The sequence below is a fragment of the Schistocerca piceifrons genome, chromosome X, assembly GCF_021461385.2.
Source record: "Schistocerca piceifrons isolate TAMUIC-IGC-003096 chromosome X, iqSchPice1.1, whole genome shotgun sequence".
NCBI classification, from domain to species: Eukaryota; Metazoa; Arthropoda; class Insecta; order Orthoptera; family Acrididae; genus Schistocerca; species Schistocerca piceifrons.
The window spans coordinates 100,433,825-100,453,456 of NC_060149.1; positions in this window are offsets into that span (position 1 = coordinate 100,433,825).

Here is a 19,632-nt window from a genome sequence, read left to right on the forward strand (position 1 = left end):
AAGAAATTAATTTTCTATCTCTATTAACTGAGCAACTTGTCGCGTGGGAGTAGCCAGTTTATGGTACTGGAAAAATGAGAAACGTTTTACGAAACTTCTGTTATTTAAATATGGAGTTGTTATGATTTTTATGGGTTTTATAAATTTGATCTTTTAATAAATTTCTCATAAAATCTGTTAAATTCTGACTGGTTCAGTGGAAAAGACGCAGGGTACCACGGTTTAATTCACATATTCGTTGGGCCAATCAGACGACAGTGCTTTCGAGTGCATTTTGGGAGCTGAAGAACCATTTTATGGAGCCTATGTTCAGTTAAGAGCTCAGCCACCATGAAGATAGGACGTGTGTATTAGTAGCTCTGAATAGATGTAGTAATTTTGCGAAATAAAGAGTAAAACTTAACCGTGGAGTGCCGCATGGTAATCGCGAACGAGTGAGATGGACGAATGCTCGAGTTAACGGTATTCTCGGTGTACGCTGTTACTTTTGAATTAACTAAAATCTATGGGACATGTTATGGAGATCATGACAGATAACTGAACGTTCGAAGAGACTGATTTGGATAAATTGCGAGCGAACATTTTGTCACAGACTATACCTTTTTTAATCTACCCGGAATCTGCGAGTGACTGTGATTGCGTGTGAATGACGAAAATGTAACTTCAGATTAACACTGACTTGGCTGTGCTTTATACAAAAGAACCAGCAATGAGTCTAAATTTTGCCGACCGGAGTGGCAGTGCGGTTCTAGGCGCTACAGTCTGGAGCCGTGCGACCTCTACGGTCGCAGGTTCGAATCCTGCCTCGGGCATGGATGTGTGTGATGTCCTTAGGTTAGTTAGGTTTAATTAGTTCTAAGTTCTAGGCGACTGATGACCTCAGAAGTGAAGTCGCATAGTGCTCAGAGCCATTTCAGTCAATCTAAATTTTCACTCAAAATCTGTCCATCCTTCAGTAGGACACCAGATACCAGAAAACATTTGATGTAGGCTGAAGAGATTCGTGGTGTAGCTAGTTTCTGCTACAGCTTTCCCTAGCCGAAGAACATTACTCTGGTCAGGCGTGGACTGGACTGCTTAAGAAGAGATGTTCACCGAAGCGTGAGTGGACAATTTTCTGCCATTGCACGTGGTGCATTAGCATCCGGGAAATAAAAAAAATGTGTAGCAAGTCGAAACTGCGCTTGGGAACAGTTCTGAAGAGGACAGTAAAAGACAGTGAGCAAAAGATAGCATGGGACAGTGCACGAGAAAGTGAAAAGGAAGAAAGATGCCAGGAAGACTGGAACCTTACACCGGGATATGGATGTCAAACATCATGAAGCCGACGCAGGGTGCAGCGCAGAATTGGACAGAAGGAGTGTCAGATACAGTTAGCAGCCGGAGCAGCACTGCAACAAACGGAGTGGACGGGGGCCCCGAAACTGATATTCGTGGGGATAGAGGTCGGACCAGCAGATATGACACGCCGTGACTACAGCAAACAACTGGAGATAAGTGTATTTTGTTTTTTGTGAAGGGTGGAACAGAGAAACAGTTATATAAATGTGAAATAAGGGGAAGAGGTTCAGTTCAAAGTGAGTACCTGTCCAACAAGGACTCCTGAACAAAAACCAGCAAGTGCACTAGTAAATAATGATATTTCAGTTGATGCTGTACCTCAGTTATATCGAATTGTGAGGGTGGAACTGGAGCAGAACGTCTCTACAAATGCAACAACTGGAGACAGTTCGAACTTTGTCAGTAATCAGTTGTACGATCTGAGTGATAGTCGTTTGCTTCATGTTAGTCTATTTAGTGTAAGTGAACAGGAACGTATGGAAGCAGATGACAAACTCGGTCTGATGCCTGTTGAGAATAGAAAACAGGAGATGGCATGAGAAGAAGGTAAGGCAGGAAGTATGCAGGTAACGTTTGTTATACTGACTGACACTGTGAAAACCACATTTATGTAAGCGAAAAAAAATTATGGAACCGAACAAAAGTTTGGATAGTGAACTTAAACAACAGTTTAACGAGCTTAGACAGTAGTCTAGTTGTGTCGGTCCCTTTGCCCACTTTTTTTTACTTTGTGACAGAAACCAGTAGTGTCTTGTCACGAATACCCACACATATTTGCGGACAATGAGTATACAGGACTAATGGTTGCATTACTTTGACACTTCTGTTGTATGATTACTTATATTAGGTTACTGATGTTTTCACAAAGTGCATGAATAATTCGTTAATTCCTGATAGTACTTATCACGTTGTAACATATAGATTTTAATTAAGACTGTTTTCTTTTACTTATGTAAATTAACATGTAACACTTGCTTTATTTAGATAATACTTTCTGGATTTTTACTATGTATTTATTGCTCTTTTGTAACCTTTACTGTATAGGCCTGAAGGTGGTATAATGTAATGTCGAAACTGATTGCCTAACAAATAAAACCTAAATAACGGCTGTTGGTATTTTACTATTGGTGATCTCCCCCGAGGTCGGCTTCTAACAGCTCTTCCATTCTGTTATAAAGAATTCGTGTTAATATTTTGCAGCCATGACTTATTAAACTGATAGTTCGGCAATTTTCACACTTGTCAACACCTGTGTTTCTTGGAATCGGAATTACTACATTCTTCTTGAAGTCTGAGGGTATTTCGCCTGTCTCATACATCTTGCTCACCAGCTGGAAGAGTTTTGTCATGGCTGGCTCTCCCAAGGCTATCAAATCAGTAGCTCTAATGGAATGTTGTCTACTCCTGGGGCCTTGCTTCGACTTAGGTCTTTCAGTACTCTGTCAGATTCTTCACACAGTATCATATCTCCCATTTCATCTTCATCTACGTCCTCTTCCATTTCCATAATGTTACCCTCAATTTCATCGCACTTGTATAAGCCCTCTATATACTCCTTCCATGTTTCTGCTTTCGCTTCTTTGCTTAGGACAAGTTTCCCATCTGAGCTCTTGATATTCAAACAGGTGGTTCTCTTTTCTCCAAAGGTATCTTTAATTTTCATGTAGGCAGTATGTATCTTACCACTAGTGATATATGCTTCTACACCCTTACATTTGCCCTCTAGCCATTCCTGCTTAGCCATTCCTGCTTAGCCATTTTGCACTTCCTGTTGATCTCATTTTTGAGACGTTTGAATTCCTTTTCGCCTGCTTCATTTACTTCATATTCATATTTTCTCCTATCATCAATTAAATTCAATATCTGTTCTGTTACACAAAGATTTCTACTAGCCCTCGTCTTTTTACCTACTTGATCCTCTGCTGCCTTCACCATTTCATCTCTCAAAGTTACCTATTCTTCTTCTACTGTATTTCTTTCCCCTGTTCTTGTCAACCGTTCGCTGATGCTCTCTCTGAAACTTTCTGCTACCTCTGGTTCTTTCAGTTTACCCAGGTCCCCTCTCTTTAAATTCCTACTTTTTAGCGGTTTCTTCACTTTTAATCTGCAGTTCATAACAAATAAATTCTGGTCAGAGTCCACATCTGCCCCTGGGAATGTCGTATAACTTAAATCCTGGTTCCGAAATCTCTGTCTTACCATTATATAGTCTATCTGAACCATCCAGTGTCTCCAGGCTTCTTCCATGTATACAACCTTCTTCCAACATTCTTAAACCAAGTGTTAGCTATGATTAAGTTATGTTCTGTGCAAAATTCTACAAGGCGGCTCCCTCTTTCATTCCTAACCCCCAACCCTTTTCCTACAATCGAATTCCATTTCCCCATGACTATTAAATTTTCGTCTCCATTAACTACCTGAATAATTTCTTTTATCGCATCACACATTTCTTCAATCTCTTCATCATCTGCTGAGTTAGTTGGCATATAAACTTGTACTACTGTGATTGGCGTGGGTTTTGTGTTTGTCTTGGTTACGATAATGCGTTCACTATGCTGTTCGTAGTAGTTTATCCTCAATCCTATTTCTTTATTTATTATTAAACCTACTCCTGCATTACCGTCATTTAATTTTTTATTTATAATCTTGTATTCACCTGACTAGAAGCCTTGTTCCTCCTGCCACTGAACTTCACTAAGTACCACTATATCTAACTTTAACCTATCCATTTCCCTTTTTAAATTTTCTGACCTACCTGCCCGATTAAGGGACCTGACATTCCACACTCTGATCCGTAGAACGCCAGTTTCGTTTCTCCCGATAACTTAGTTTTAACTGTTTATATATTTATTAATAACAAAACTGGTAGTGTTGTGTTCACCTGGACAAAATCGTTATTTCGGAAGAAACCAAGAACAGCACTAAATAGGTGAGAAAATTTACGTACAACCTGATGTATGATACATGTGTATAAAATTAAATTTATAGCTTCTAAGTATTTTGTGGAAGTCAGAAGTGAGTACGCTTCACTCATGTCACAGTCATCTTTGAGATTTGGGAGCGGCAGTATGTATGAGTGGCGGTAGGTTGCGTCTTGAGTGTCTTGAAGATTTTCTAAGAGTTGAATTTCGGACTTAACTATATTCGCGTGTGTCGTTGGTGAATACTCTGAAATATTTTCAAGTTGTAGGCTTTGAATATTTCGCATTAAGCAATATGTGCGAATGATCTGCACTCGGCATTTTGGTAGATGAAAATTGTGGAACGTTAATTTTAAACTTGGGCTAAACGAACTTTGATTTATTTCCGAGATTTTTCCGAAAGTTTACTCAATACATAACGTGAAACACTACTACACTTTGGTTTATACTCTCGCTCAGACGTTCACTAATCCAATAGCAAACAATTATTAATCTGGGATAAGAATAACGGAAAACTGAATAAACTCAGTTTTGTTAAATCTTAAAAACACTGCGAGTAGTGAACAGTTTTTCACCACAAATTTCTGCCCGTATTTATTTCAACTTTGTGACAGGATTTTAGGGTTAATGCACCAAGTGCTGGCCCGTACACTTACTCGTAGCCAACTCTTAGAAATGCAGCCATGCAATCAGCAGCCCTATAAAAGTGACTTTCTAACTTTCAGTTGATAATTGCACGTGCTGACTCAGGAGCTGAAAGTTAACAGGACAATTTTTAAGGGATCAACAAGCTGGAAAGCAACTTTTTACTTTGTAAACATTTTTCCATACAGTCGTAAACCGTACAGGCAATGCTATAATGCATGCGTTTGGCAGAAATTTAGCATGTCTAATTTAATGGGGTATGCACAGATTTATATGAACACCGATGTACGTATAATCTCGGACAGTTTAGAGAAATTCCGGATTGTATGCGTGATCACATACACACTGGATCTTGACTTCTGTACATCGGGCCAGGGCTTTTGTGGGACGCCACTTAGAGAAAGTCACATGCCAACATCGAACTATTAATAGATGTCGATATGACGCTGTTTTTCGAAAGAGAGATTTGCAGATGACTTTGCTAACATGTGCATAGAAATGCTGATGCAAGAACGGATGAGAACTTCAGCGCATCCGATGGTTTGAGTTACATCCAATACCTGGATGTAAATAAGTTATACAAAAACACTGTGCAAGAAACTCTGCCGGTTAGACGGTTTTGATGGCTGTCCGACTAAGATACCGTCAGTTTAAATAAATTCTCGTATATGACTGCTGATTCTGATTAGGAAACGTCATGCAGACAGACGTGACATATATTGGTACTTCGCATGAAGCACAGAGCGATGTGCTGCCGTGCACAGAATGCCTATTTCTGCGCAACGGTATCGTCCCCAAGCTGATGACGACGCTGGTGGAGGGGGGAGAGGGGGGGTACATAGGTACTTATTATATTATGGAACAGAAACTTCCTGCAGTGTCTCAGCTTGTGAATAAATCTCATTGGGGCCACCCTTGCTATGTCCCCCAACCAGTGAGGCTGGTTGATGGAGTATATTGATATCAGTACTGAACTGTGGATTCTCGCGATGTGTGACTTTCAAAAAAAAATTTTTTTCTTTTATGAACGACGTAATTTTCGGCAAGATTATCGTGAATTTCAGGAACCACCGCGAAATTCGCTGAAATGGCCGTCGTGGTGTGTAAGATTATATTGCCAGGTCAAATTTTAAACAGGCTACTATCTTCAATTAAGTATGTCGCTCTGGATTTTTCTAAAGTTTTGATAGTTTCCACGAAATCTATCTATATCGGTATGTGTATATTGGACCTATCCAAACTCCACATGTACCAGTTTAATTGCGAGTCTGGGAAAACTCGCTTCACAGATTCAAAGTTGTTTTGTATGGATACGGACAATTTCATCTATTAGGTGAAGGAATGTGAACCATACGAAATAAGAGGCCAGAGTAACAGATTCGACACATCTGGGTATGCGGTTGATAATCCTTATGGCACCATACCTGCAAAAAATAAGGTTGTAGGACTAATGAAAGATAAAGTAAATCGGCTGCGGGTTGTGGAGTTTGGGGGTCTTAGATCAAAAATGTATGCTACTACACATACAGTTGAGACCTTAAGGTGAGCGAGGTGTGTGCGTCGGGTGACCTCAATGGTGCGTACGATTAATGATTACAAGGAGTGCCTGCTCAGTGGTGCTGCTAGTGCCCCACATATGATGCACCAAGCAAACATTCCATTGCGAGACCGCGTGGAACACAGTGCATCGAAACTGGAAGCTGATCTGTTGCGTCATGACGAAAAACAGTTTATTTGTCACGACGGGATCAGGACCCTCCTATTCTCATACTGTTTACTCAGGCGATAGGGAGAGTGTAAATGTATTATTTTTTAAATAGCGTATGTACAGTGGCGGTCAAAATAATAGAGCCACCTGGCAAAGGTTTGGAATAAAGTGCACATTTATTACTTGACATGTTTGAACTATGATGGAAACCATTACAACCGAGTCACATTGTACTATAGTCAGTTATATCGATAACACAACACAAAATAATCAGTAATAATCGATAATATTCAAAAGAATACCAGACCACAGGGTCAAAAAAATAGAGCCAATTGAAACAAATATATTGTACTTGATCTCAGTCTTATGAAACGTACAGGAACAGTCTTTTTTGCATAGGACTGCATTAGTACTTCGTGGGGTAACCCTTATTTTTGAGGATTGCCCTGCACCTCTTACCCATAGAGTCTACTAAACGCCTGCATTCGTCACTACTGATCGCATACCAGGCTCTCTGGATTTCTTCCCACAGTTTTTCTGACGATGTAGCTTTTGAGCGGTCAATTCTCTTGTCTAAGATCTCCCATAAGTTCTCAATGGGTGATGCGTCAGGGGACTGAGGTGGCCACTCTAATACTTCGATATTGTGCTCTTGAACAAACTGCCTTATGATCCTTGCAGTATGCTTTGGATCGTTATCGTGCTGCAATTTCCATTTCAGCGGCATTTCCTCTTCAGCATAAGGCAGCATCACATTTGCCAAGATGTCTTTGTACATTTCTGCGTTCATTATGCCGTTGATACGGTGTGTTGGACCAATGCCGTACCACGAAAAACATCCCCGTACCATAACACTTCCGCCACCGTATTTCACAGTTTTTAAAGTGTACTTGGGATTAAATTCCTGGTTTGGTGGGCGGCGCACATAGACTTTTCCGTCTGAGGCAAACCTATTAAACTTGGATTCATCGGACCAAAGGATGTTCCTCCACCAAGTATTAGGTTTTTGTTCATTTCTCCGGGCAAAGGCTAACCTTTTCCGAACATTAGCTTGTGAAACATGTGGCTTCTTTCTTGCAATGCGCCCATTCAATTTTGCAGATCTCAGTCGTCTTTGAATCGTTGAGGTTGATGGTTGAACATCATGTTCGTCGCTAAACAAAATGGCTTTCAGTCGTAATGTTGACAAAAATGGGTCTTTCTTCACTTCCCTAGTGATGAGTCTGTCTACGCGAGGAGTAGTTACACGAGGTCGCCCCCTGTTCTCCACCTGCGGCTTTGTTTGTTTTGACCGTCTCATGGCGTTCTGGACTCGTTTTCGCGAAACGTGCAAGACATTGGCTATTTTATTCATGGACATCCCACTTTTGAACATCCGGAACATTACTATACGCTCATCTTCACTGGTATGCTTTGCTCTGCCCATCTAGACGAATGTCAACAAAACCACACGTCAATTTACATACAAAACAACTGCATAAAAATCAATTTAAAGGCACATGTGTAAAGCGGCTCTATTATTTTGACCTATAAGATTCTTACCTTTATGCCTCTTTTCACACGTCTAGCTCAAACGCTTCCTTTCGGACGACTAAAGATAGCAGCAACGTCTTTCCTGATGTTGTCTACAAGGGACTGACAACACGGCACTCGTGGCGATTTCGCGAACTAATAGATATCCTAGTTCTTAATCTCGTCAATAGAGGTGGCTCTATTATTTCGACCGCCACTGTATGTACAAGTGTATATGAAACAGTATGGTCCTATGAGATAGTGTGAATAGTAAACTGTATATGTTGTGTGGAAAAGAAACTTGTACAGTGCACACTGTTATATCCTAGCCAGTAATGCCACCCGAGCCCGCTGCCAAAAGAATGGCAGCATCAAAGTCCGGACGCCGTCCGCATAAGCAGCGCCAGCGAGACGGGATATCGCCGCAAGTCTGCGCGCGCCACCGCTGGCTTCTGGCTTCTTAAGCGCTGGAGTCGCGAGCGCTAGGACAGTTCTGTATTCGCCGCTCAGTTGTATACTCGCCACCGAATTGTGTACTTGCTAGTCAGTCGTGTGTTCATCGCAGCAGAGTTGTTGTTTGTCGTCAGCCGACGCTGACCTAGCCGCTCCGACTCGAACTAGACAGATCTCTGTAGACACGGAGTTCACTACTGTGTTTCTGTATCTTCGTTAATAAAGATAAGTACCGACTTTTATTTAATCAGAGTGTTTGGGTTTTCATCTTTCTGTTCACTGTTCCAGCGGACCGGTCGGCCCGCTATTAAAAGTGTGGCGGTGACTTCGTAAGCCGTTTCTACAGCGAATTGTTTGTCGCTACGAACGCCGCCACAAAACACACGTATCTGGGTGCGTGTACATATTACACTGAAGGGCCAAAAAAAATTGTATAAGCATGCGTATTCAACTACAGAGAGATGTAAACCTGCAGAATACGCCGCTGAGGTCGGCTGTCGCTGTTGTGGTCTTCAGTCCTGAGACTGGTTTGATGCAGCTCTCCATGCTACTCTATCCTGTGCAAGCTTCTTCATCTCCCAGTACCTACTGCAACCTACATCCTTTTGAATCTGCTTAGTGTATTCATCTCTTGGTCTCCCTCTACGATTTTTACCCTCCGCGCTGCCCTCCAATACTAAACTGGTGACCCCTTGATGCCTCAGAACATGTCCTACCAACCGATCCCTTCTTCTAGTCAAGTTGTGCCACAAACTTCTCTTCTCCCCAGTCCTATTCAATACCTCCTCATTAGTTATGTGATCTACCCATCTAATCTTCAGCATTCTTCTGTAGCACCACATTTCGAAAGCTTCTATTCCCTTCTTGTCCAAACTATTTATCGCCCACGTTTCACTTCCATACATGGCTACGCTCCATACAAATACTTTCAGAAATGACTTCCTGACATTTAAATCTATACTCGATGTTAACCTACTTGAGCTTCTGCTGCCTTCACTACTTCATCCCTCAAAACTACCCATTCTTCTTCTACTGTATTTCTTTCCCCCATTCCTGTCAATTGTTCCCTTATGCTCTCCCTGAAACTCTGTACAACCTCTCGTTTATTCAGTTTATTCAGGTACCATCTCCTTAAATTCCCACCTTTTTGCAGCTTCTTCAGTATTAATCTACAGTTCATAACCAATAGAGTGTGGCCAGAGTCCACATCTGCCCCTGGAAATTTCTTACAATTTAAAACCTGGTTCCTAAATCTCTGTCTTACCATTACATAATCTATCTGAAACCTGTCAGTATCTCCAGGCTTCTTTCATGTATACAGCCTTCTTTTATGATTCTTGAACAAAGTGTTAGCTATGATTAAGTTGTGCTCTGTGTAAAATTCTACCAGGCGGTTTCCTCTTTCATTTCTGATCCCCAATCCACATTCACCTACTACGTTTCCTTCTCTCCCTTTTCCTACTACCGAATTCCGGTCACCCATCACTATTAAATTTTTGTCTCCCTTCACTATGTGAATAATTTCTTTTATTTCATCATACATTTCTTCAATTTCTTCGTCATCTGCAGAGCTAGTCGGCATATAAACTTGTACTACTGTAGTAGGCGTGGACTTCGTGTCTATGTTGGCCACAATAATGCGTTCACTATGCTGTTTGTAGTAGCTTACCCGCATTCCTATTTTTTTGTTCATTATTAAACCTACTCCTGCATTACCCCTATTTAATTTTGTATTTATAACCCTGTATTCGCCTGACTAAAAGTCTTGTTCCTCCTGCCACCAAACTTCACTAATTCCAACTAGATCTAACTTTAACCTATCCATTTCCCTTTTTAAATTTTCTCACCTACCTGTCCGATTAAGGGATTTGACATTCCACGCTCCGATCCGTATAACGCCAGTTTTCTTTCTTCTGATAACGACGTCCTCTTGAGTAGTCCCCGCCCGGAGATCCGAATGGGGCACTATTTTACCTCCGGAATATTTTACCCAAGACGACGGCATCGTCATTTAACAATACAGTTAGTTAAGCTGCATGCCCTCGGGAAAAATTACGGCTGTAGTTTCCCCTTGCTTTCAGCCGTTCGCAGTACCAGCACAGCAAGGCCGTTTTGGTTAGTGTTACAAGGCCAGATCAGTAAATCATCCGGACTGTTGCCCCTACAACTACTGAAAAGGCTGCTGCCCCTCTTCAGGAACCACGCGTTTGTCTCACCTCTCAACAGATACCCCTCCGTTGTGGTTGCACCTACGGTACGGCTATCTGTATCGTTGAGGCACGCAAGCCTCCCCACCAACGCAAGGTCCATGGTTCATGGGGGGAAGAGGTCGGCAACGTCTATATAAGACAACAAGCGTGTGGCGCAGTTGTTAGATCGGTTACTACTGCTACAATGGTAGGTTATTAAGATTTAAGTGAGTTTGAACATGCTATTATGATCTGTGCACGAGCGATGGGAGACAGCATCTCCGAGGTAGCGATGAACCGATGATTTTCCCGTACGACCATTTCACGAGTGGACCGTGAATATCAGGAATCTGGTAAAACATCAGACTTCCAACATCGCTGCGTCCGGAAAAATATCCTGGAAGAATGGGACCAACGACGACTGAAGAGAGTCGTTCAATGTGACAGAAGTGCAACCCATCCGCAAATTGCTGCTAATTTCAATGCTGGGCCATCAACAAGTGTCATCGTGCGAACCATTCAACGAAACATCATCTATATGGAGCCGGAAGTCCAGTCATGTACTCTTGATCACTGCATGACACAAAGCTTTATGCCTAGCCTGGTCCCGTCAACACCGACATTCGACTGTTGACGACTGCAAACATGTTGCCTGGTCGGGCGAGTTTCGTTTAAAATTGTATCGAGCGGATGGACGTGTTCGGGTATGGAGACAACCTCATGAATCCATGGACCCTGCATGTCAGCAGGGGACTGTTCAAACTCGTTGAGGCTCTATAATGATGTGGGACGTGTGTAGTTCGAATGATATGGGACCCCTGATACATCGGGATATGACTCTTTTTAAGCATTCATTCGCGTCCATTATGTATTCCAATAGAGCTGGGCCATTCCAGAAAGACAATGCGACACCCCAAAAGTCCAGAATTGCTACAGAGTGGCTCCAGGAACACTCTTCTGAGGTTAATCACTTCCACTTGCCTGTATAAACTCCCCAGACAGGAACCTTATTGAGCATATCTGGGATGCCTTGCAACGTGCTAATTCAGAGATCTCCGCCCTCTAGTACTCTTATGGATTCATGGTCAGTCCTGCAGGATTCACGGTGTCAGTTCCCTCCAACACTACTAAAGACATTAGTTCAGTCCATACCACGTCGTGTTGCGGCACTTCTGTGTGCTCGCGGTGGCCGTACATGATATTAGACAGTTGTACCAGTTTCTTTGGCTCTTCAGTGTACATTAGTTTTTAATTTTTTTCATGCGCTGTCAGTCATCATAGTCTTTACTTTTTAGCGTAACATATTTCCCATGGTAATTCTGTCTTTATAACAGTGAAAAGCTTTTTTCCATTGCAACGAATCGAATATATATGAAATGAAATTGCAATAGCTGAGTTGCAAATGTTTTTCTGTTGCAACAAACGAGAAAGTTTGACAGCTGTAAAGAGTTTCATGGAAACTTACTGAACTGCGTGCTGTATATTTTGTTACATTAGTTTCTCATCTACTACTGATCATTATTATTATTGTAAAAAAAGTGTCTCAGTATGAAAATCAAATGCTACCAGAAAGTGTTACAGATTGTTAGAGTCTCTCAATTGTAATAAACAATATATTGTATAAATACACTTTAAGACATAAAAAACGGTGGCACCTGAAAGGAATTATCCGAATGAGGTGGAAATCGGTAGATGGGACGTACATGTACGAACAAACAAATAATTCCAAATTTAGAAAAGTTAGATGATTTATTGAAGAGAAAGAGCTTCAGAAAACGATGAAGTTAATAACGCGTGGGTCCACGTCTGGCCCTTGTGCTGGCAGTTATTGGGCTTAGCAATGATTGGTAGGTTACTTGGACGTCCCGAGCTGGTTGGAGGGCCCTGCTCATAATGGCCCAAATGTTCTCAATTGGGGAGATATCTGGCGGCCATGCTGGCCAAGAGGGTTGGGAGGGGGGGGGGGGGGCAAGGTAGGGTTTGGCGAGCACGAAGACAAGCAGTAGAAACTCTATTCGTGTGTTGACGGGAATTATCTTGCTGAAATGTAAGCCCAGGATGGTTTCCCATGAAGGACAAGAAAACGGGGAATAGATTATCGTCGACGTACCGCTGTGCTGTAAGGGTGCAGCGGATGACAGGCAGAGAAGTCCTGCTATTAAAATGAAATGGCAACTCAGACCATCACTCCTGGTTGTCGGGCCGTATGCCGGGCGACACTCAGGTTGGTTTCCCACAGCTGTCCGTGGCGTCTCTACAAATGTCTTCGCCGGTCTTCGGGGCCCAGTTCGAAGCGGGCCTCATCACTGAAGAAAACTGTGCTCCAGTCAATGAAATTCGAGGACGAAGATTTGTCTGGAGGCGGCTCGGACGGTGGTGGGGTATCAACCTGAGTGTCGTCCGCCACACGGCCCGACAAGCTGGAACGATGCTTTGGGGCGTAACTTCATTTCTTAGCAGGGATCCTTTGCTTATCATCCACGACACTCTTACAGAACAGCGGTACGTCGACGATATTTTACGCCCCGTTTTGTTGCCCTTCGTGGGAAGCCATCCTGGACTTACATTTCAGCAAAATGATGCCCGCGCGCACACGGCGGGAGTTTCTACTGCTCGTCTTTACGCTTTCCAAACTTACATTGACCAGCAAGGTGACCACATCTCTCCTCAATGAACAACATTTGGAGTATTATGGGTAGGGCCCTCCAACCATCTGGGATTTTAATGATCTAACGTGATAGTTTGACAAAATTTGTGCACGGTATCCCTCAGGAGAACATCCAATAACTCTGTCAATCAATGCCAAGTCCAATAACCGCTTGCATAAGGGTCATAAATGGACCAACGCGTCGTTGACTTGTTCAATTCGTGAAGCTCTTTTTCTTGAATAAATCATCCAATTTTTCTGAAAGTGCAATCATTAGCTTGTCTGTATATGTACGTCACATCTACCGATTTTCGTCCCATTTTGATAATTCTTTCATGATGCGTCATTTTTCTCTTATAATGTAGGGCAAATCAGGGTTGACATGGTGAACAAAAAATTTGGGCCTCGTAGAAGGCAAGAAATTGTTTATTTAACGAAAATAAAAACACTCTCTTTTCACAAAATACATAAGTAACGCATTAAGAGTACTACATCCTCTTTAAGGCACTACAAAAGCTGAAAAAAAAAACAGTACTTATTTTTATCAATTTCACCCATGTATATGGGTGAAATGGCGAACGCTCTTTGGGTGAAATGGTGAACTTATTTCCCCTGCTTTTTGCCACATACGTCACACATAGATTCATATTTTGAACAGTCTTCATGCAGCCAACGTTGGCAGCTAATACATTTGATCCAATCCACATCCTTTTTAGTGCAACTGTACAGTTTACTGCACCCTACACGATAACACTCTTCATCATCCGCGTCGTCATCATCGTCTTGCAATTGGATATCCAGTGAAGAGTCGGATTCGGTGTCAGTGGTAGACGCTTTCCGTTTCTTAGGCTGCTTCTTTTTGATAATTCGTCTGGTAGTCTCTTTAGTTACGGTTTTTCCTTTAGTTACGGGTTTTTCCTCTGATTGCGGTATCTCCTTTCGTCCTCTTTTTAGCATTTGCTCCACTCTTCACTGATTCATTTTGGCGTTTTTTGTTTCGCAGGTTGTCGATGTTTTCTGGAGAAGTCAAAACCTCAGCTAAAGCTCTGGACTTCTTCCTTGCAGATGCAACTTTATCTAGGATAGTTATCGGCGAAATATGGTCCAAGAGTTTGCCAGGGGTTCTTTGAGATTCTTCTGTTGCCACTGTCGAGGTCATATCTGTTGCTTCTGATGAAGACTCCATGTTTTCCTGTGGATTTTCTGCACGTTGCGAACAGCCCAGTTGTGGTGAAGCCTGCATGTGTTCAAGTCCCTGATCGCTATCTACGTCTGCAGTTGCTTCTTCCGAGGGATTAGGTATCTCCTGCCAGTGCGAACACCTTGGTCGAGGTGAAGTAGGTCTGTTTTCATGTCGTTCGATGTTTTCCTGATATTGATCTGAAGCTGATGTTAAAAACACGTATTCGGGGATGACATCAGGATTAAACCGAATGATTCCTGTGCATCTGAACCCCGATATTGCGTTCTCTGTCGTACCTGCTTGTACCCATGCCTTTGTAAGCAGTCCTCTGAACACTAGTCTCGAAATTTTTCTACTTGGATTAATTTTAATGTACGAATTGCAAGCATTGTAATAATAGGACTTCAGAGGTTTAAAAAATGCGCTGTCTAGCGGCTGCAGATAGTGTGTGGTGTGGCTGGGTAGACAGAGCAAAATTATGTTTTTTTCTTCTGCAAACTCTCATGTATCCATGCTGCTGCCATGAGAGCTATGTCCATCCAAAATAAGCACGACTGTTCCCTCAGGCTTCCTCAGTGCAAAATGGTTTCTTAGCCACAGAAGAAAAATATCAGTTGTTACGTACGCCGACTTTTGTGACATGAAAATCGTGGAACCCGGCGGCATTTTTTCCCTTCAAAACACAAGCTGTGGGTAAAAACATGCCCTCTCCATTGCGTCAAGCGATTACAGATATGGTTTCACCCTTTTCACCGGATGTTATCGCTGGAACGCTCTTAGACCTCTTTGCTGCCAATACGTAACCTGGTCTATTATTCAGCTAAGTCAGGACTCATCTACGTTGAATATACACTCCTGGAAATTGAAATAAGAACACCGTGAATTCATTGTCCCAGGAAGGGGAAACTTTATTGACACATTCCTGGGGTCAGATACATCACATGATCACACTGACAGAACCACAGGCACATAGACACAGGCAACAGAGCATGCACAATGTCGGCACTGGTACAGTGTATATCCACCTTTCGCAGCAATGCAGGCTGCTATTCTCCCATGGAGACGATCGTAGAGATGCTGGATGTAGTCCTGTGGAACGGCTTGCCATGCCATTTCCACCTGGCGCCTCAGTTGGACCAGCGTTCGTGCTGGACGTGCAGACCGCGTGAGACGACGCTTCATCCAGTCCCAAACATGCTCAATGGGGGACAGATCCGGAGATCTTGCTGGCCAGGGTAGTTGACTTACACCTTCTAGAGCACGTTGGGTGGCACGGGATACATGCGGACGTGCATTGTCCTGTTGGAACAGCAAGTTCCCTTGCTGGTCTAGTAATGGTAGAACGATGGGTTCGATGACGGTTTGGATGTACCGTGCACTATTCAGTGTCCCCTCGACGATCACCAGTGGTGTACGGCCAGTGTAGGAGATCGCTCCCCACACCATGATGCCGGGTGTTGGCCCTGTGTGCCTCGGTCGTATGCAGTCCTGATTGTGGCGCTCACCTGCACGGCGCCAAACACGCATACGACCATCATTGGCACCAAGGCAGAAGCGACTCTCATCGCTGAAGACGACACGTCTCCATTCGTCCCTCCATTCACGCCTGTAGCGATACCACTGGAGACGGGCTGCACGATGTTGGGGCGTGAGCGGAAGACGGCCTAACGGTGTGCGGGACCGTAGCCCAGCTTCATGGAGACGGTTGCGAATGGTCCTCGCCGATACCCCAGGAGCAACAGTGTCCCTAATTTGCTGGGAAGTGGCGGTGCGGTCCCCTACGGCACTGCGTAGGATCCTACGGTCTTGGCGTGCATCCGTGCGTCGCTGCGGTCCAGTCCCAGGTCGACGGGCACGTGCACCTTCCGCCGACCACTGGCGACAACATCGATGTACTGTGGAGACCTCACGCCCCACGTGTTGAGCAAATCGGCGGTACGTCCACCCGGCCTCCCGCATGCCCACTATACGCCCTCGCTCAAAGTCCGTCAACTGCACATACGGTTCACGTCCACGCTGTCGCGGCATGCTACCAATGTTAAAGACTGCGATGGAGCTCCGTATGCCACGGCAAACTGGCTGACACTGACGGCGGCGGTGCACAAATGCTGCGCAGCTAGCGCCATTCGACGGCCAACACCGCGGTTCCTGGTGTGTCCGCTGTGCCGTGCGTGTGATCATTGCTTGTACAGCCCTCTCGCAGTGTCCGGAGCAAGTATGGTGGGTCTGACACACCGGTGTCAATGTGTTCTTTTTTCCATTTCCAGGAGTGTATTTCCCGGCTTATCAAGGAGGTTATGCTCTACCAAGATGTTCTGCAGCAATGAAAAATAGTCTGAAACGTTTTTCGTACTTAAACCGCTTGACCATGCTTGTGAAACTCCTTCCGATTTCCGGATTGAGAGTTCCGGATTTCTTTTTAAGAATAAATGTAGCCAGTCCATTCCAGCAATTTCCTTTCCTCGGTTAAATTTGTGATGTTGGTTATATTTCTCAGCTAGTTTATATGCAATGGTACGGACTTCTGTCCTGGTTGGTGCAAATCAGAAATTTTGTACTTTTATGATATGTTTTACCAACTTTTTCTCACATTTTTGTGTTAGTACAGGCGGCCCACCCAAAGATTTTTTTCTTAAAGCAGCTATTTGCTAATCGTCTCTTCAGCGTTGACCATGGAACGTGAAACTCCTTTGAGGCTTTATTCAGGCTCATTACATTTTGCACCGCGTTTACGGCATCGTTAAGTTGCTCGTGTCCAGTCAGCTCGGCTGGATTCTTTTTTCCTTTTGTGAAATGTAGGCATCTTTGCCTGGAACAATGGCGGTAGTTAAAACATTTACTTTTTTAATCACTGACAAACCAAACTGCACTCGCAAAAAAATACATAAAAACTAATTTTTAAATTAACAGTTTATTGAAAAACAGAATATAACTCTCGCATGGGGTAGGAAATGCTAACATATCATGACTTGTCAAAAACCCTGGTTGGGATGTACGTAAATAACAGCATTACACTTTACACATAAGAAAAGTCATTCACCGTATCACCCCTGCCCGAGTTCACTATTTCTCCTATTTGCTGTGGGTGAAACAATGAATAGCACGGCAAGAAGTTCAAAACATTAGATGCAACGATTTCTAGGTTAAGTAGCACATAAGCAGTATAAGAAAGCAGAATATATCAAAAATACCCCGCGGACTACGCTACCTAAAGTAACATCTACAAACGCATGCAGCATATAAAAATTATTTATCATCGAAAACAGTTTTGTACAAAGTATTTACGGTTTTTAAAACGGAGCTGGTTTTCAACACGAGCACACTGCACAGATGATCGCAGACTGTTGGCATGCAGACATACAGAGACATCTGTTTAACCAGTAAAGAATTAAAGCAATTCACCATATCACCCTGAGTTACCCTATATTACGAATAAACATAGAAAATCTGTTACCGTATTGCCTTGTTATTATTTGTAGACCATACCTTCAATCGTACACGCTATCACATAAATTTAAACTATGTCCTACTGAAAAAAAACGTATAATAGGTTGAGGCACATGAGAGAATACAAGGGAGGAGGAATCCATCTGATGGTTAATAAGATGGCAAGAGTGGTAGACAAAAATCCTTTTTTGGATAACAAATAGTGGTGAGAGCCGTAAGTTATAGCAGTAATATGACAGGTCATTAAAAGTGATAATTCATAATTTTGAAGGCACACAATTGTCAAACTGAGGCCTCAGCCAGCTTTTGAATTTACCACCATTTTTTAAGTTACACAAATCCCTCAAAATGGCTGATGCTGACGCTTCATGGTGCTGTCAATATATGTACAGAACACAAGTGACGCAGACTTGGCCTAGAGAGAAAGGCAGGGAGGGGAATAGGAGGAGGAGGGGATGGCATGGGGGTGGGGAGGGTGGGAAGGGAAGGGGGACATTGACCTCGGAGGTAAGTCACACAACTGTCAGGAGGACACTTACTGATAGGGAGAACAGTAGACCCTTTGTTTGTTCTGCTCCATGATTGGTGTATACCTTACTTTCTTCTGTAGTAGTTACAAGGTTTAAGACTACCATTAGACGAAAAATGTTTCATATGCTAGCAACTAAATGAAATAATGTGAATTTATCTAAAATGTTAGCTTTCATTGACGCTTGAAGTTGTATAAGTTTACTGTCAGCGTAAGGAAGCAACATTTGCATAGAAATAAATAATACATTTCCCCAGTCTACTCGCAGAATTATAGAAGTAAGCCTTTCAACGACGCGAAGCTTTGTAGTAGCAGTGTCTCCCGCCGAAGTTCAAAAATAACCGCGATCTTCTCTGATCATTCCCTCCTACCCTCCCCCCACCCAACCCCCACCACATCATCACTCATCCCACTCTCTCACACATCTCTTTCTCAGTTTCCCTGTAATTTATCTGTCGAAAATAGTTGATCGTATATGGTATAATTTCTGTAACTCAGTCGAGGTGTTGAATGTTTGGAGCACATGCATTTATCTGCTGTAAACGATATAACATGTAATATGAACTGCTAGACGAGGAGTTTGCTGCCGCCAGCTGGGGCTTTCTCCGGCTGAGCCGCGGCGGCGCGCTCAGGCACGGGGGAGCGGCGACTCACGCCTTCATCAGGGTACGTCGGGCCCGACACTACGGCCAGCTAATAAATTGCGTTAGTGACGCTTGCGCGGGGCGGCGCTGCATGCGAACGCCTGCCGCCACGTGTCTCCGAACTCAGCCGTGCGATTCAGCAGCGTCTCAGACGCAAAAGGGTTCTCCGTCACTTGCAGTCTGTTAAGTAAGAGTATGGGCGACAGACGGTAAAAGATATCGCCTTAGTTCTTTCACAGCCCAACAGAGGGAACCGTTGTCCTTCATGCAATACACAAGAAGAGACATGAGTGTAGCGTACGCGTAGAGTTTATCAAAGATGTTTGATGCCGACTACCAAACGTTGGTTCGTCAACAAAAATGAAGATTGGATACTGCAGGAGGACAATGATCCGAAGCATCGCAGCGGCTGG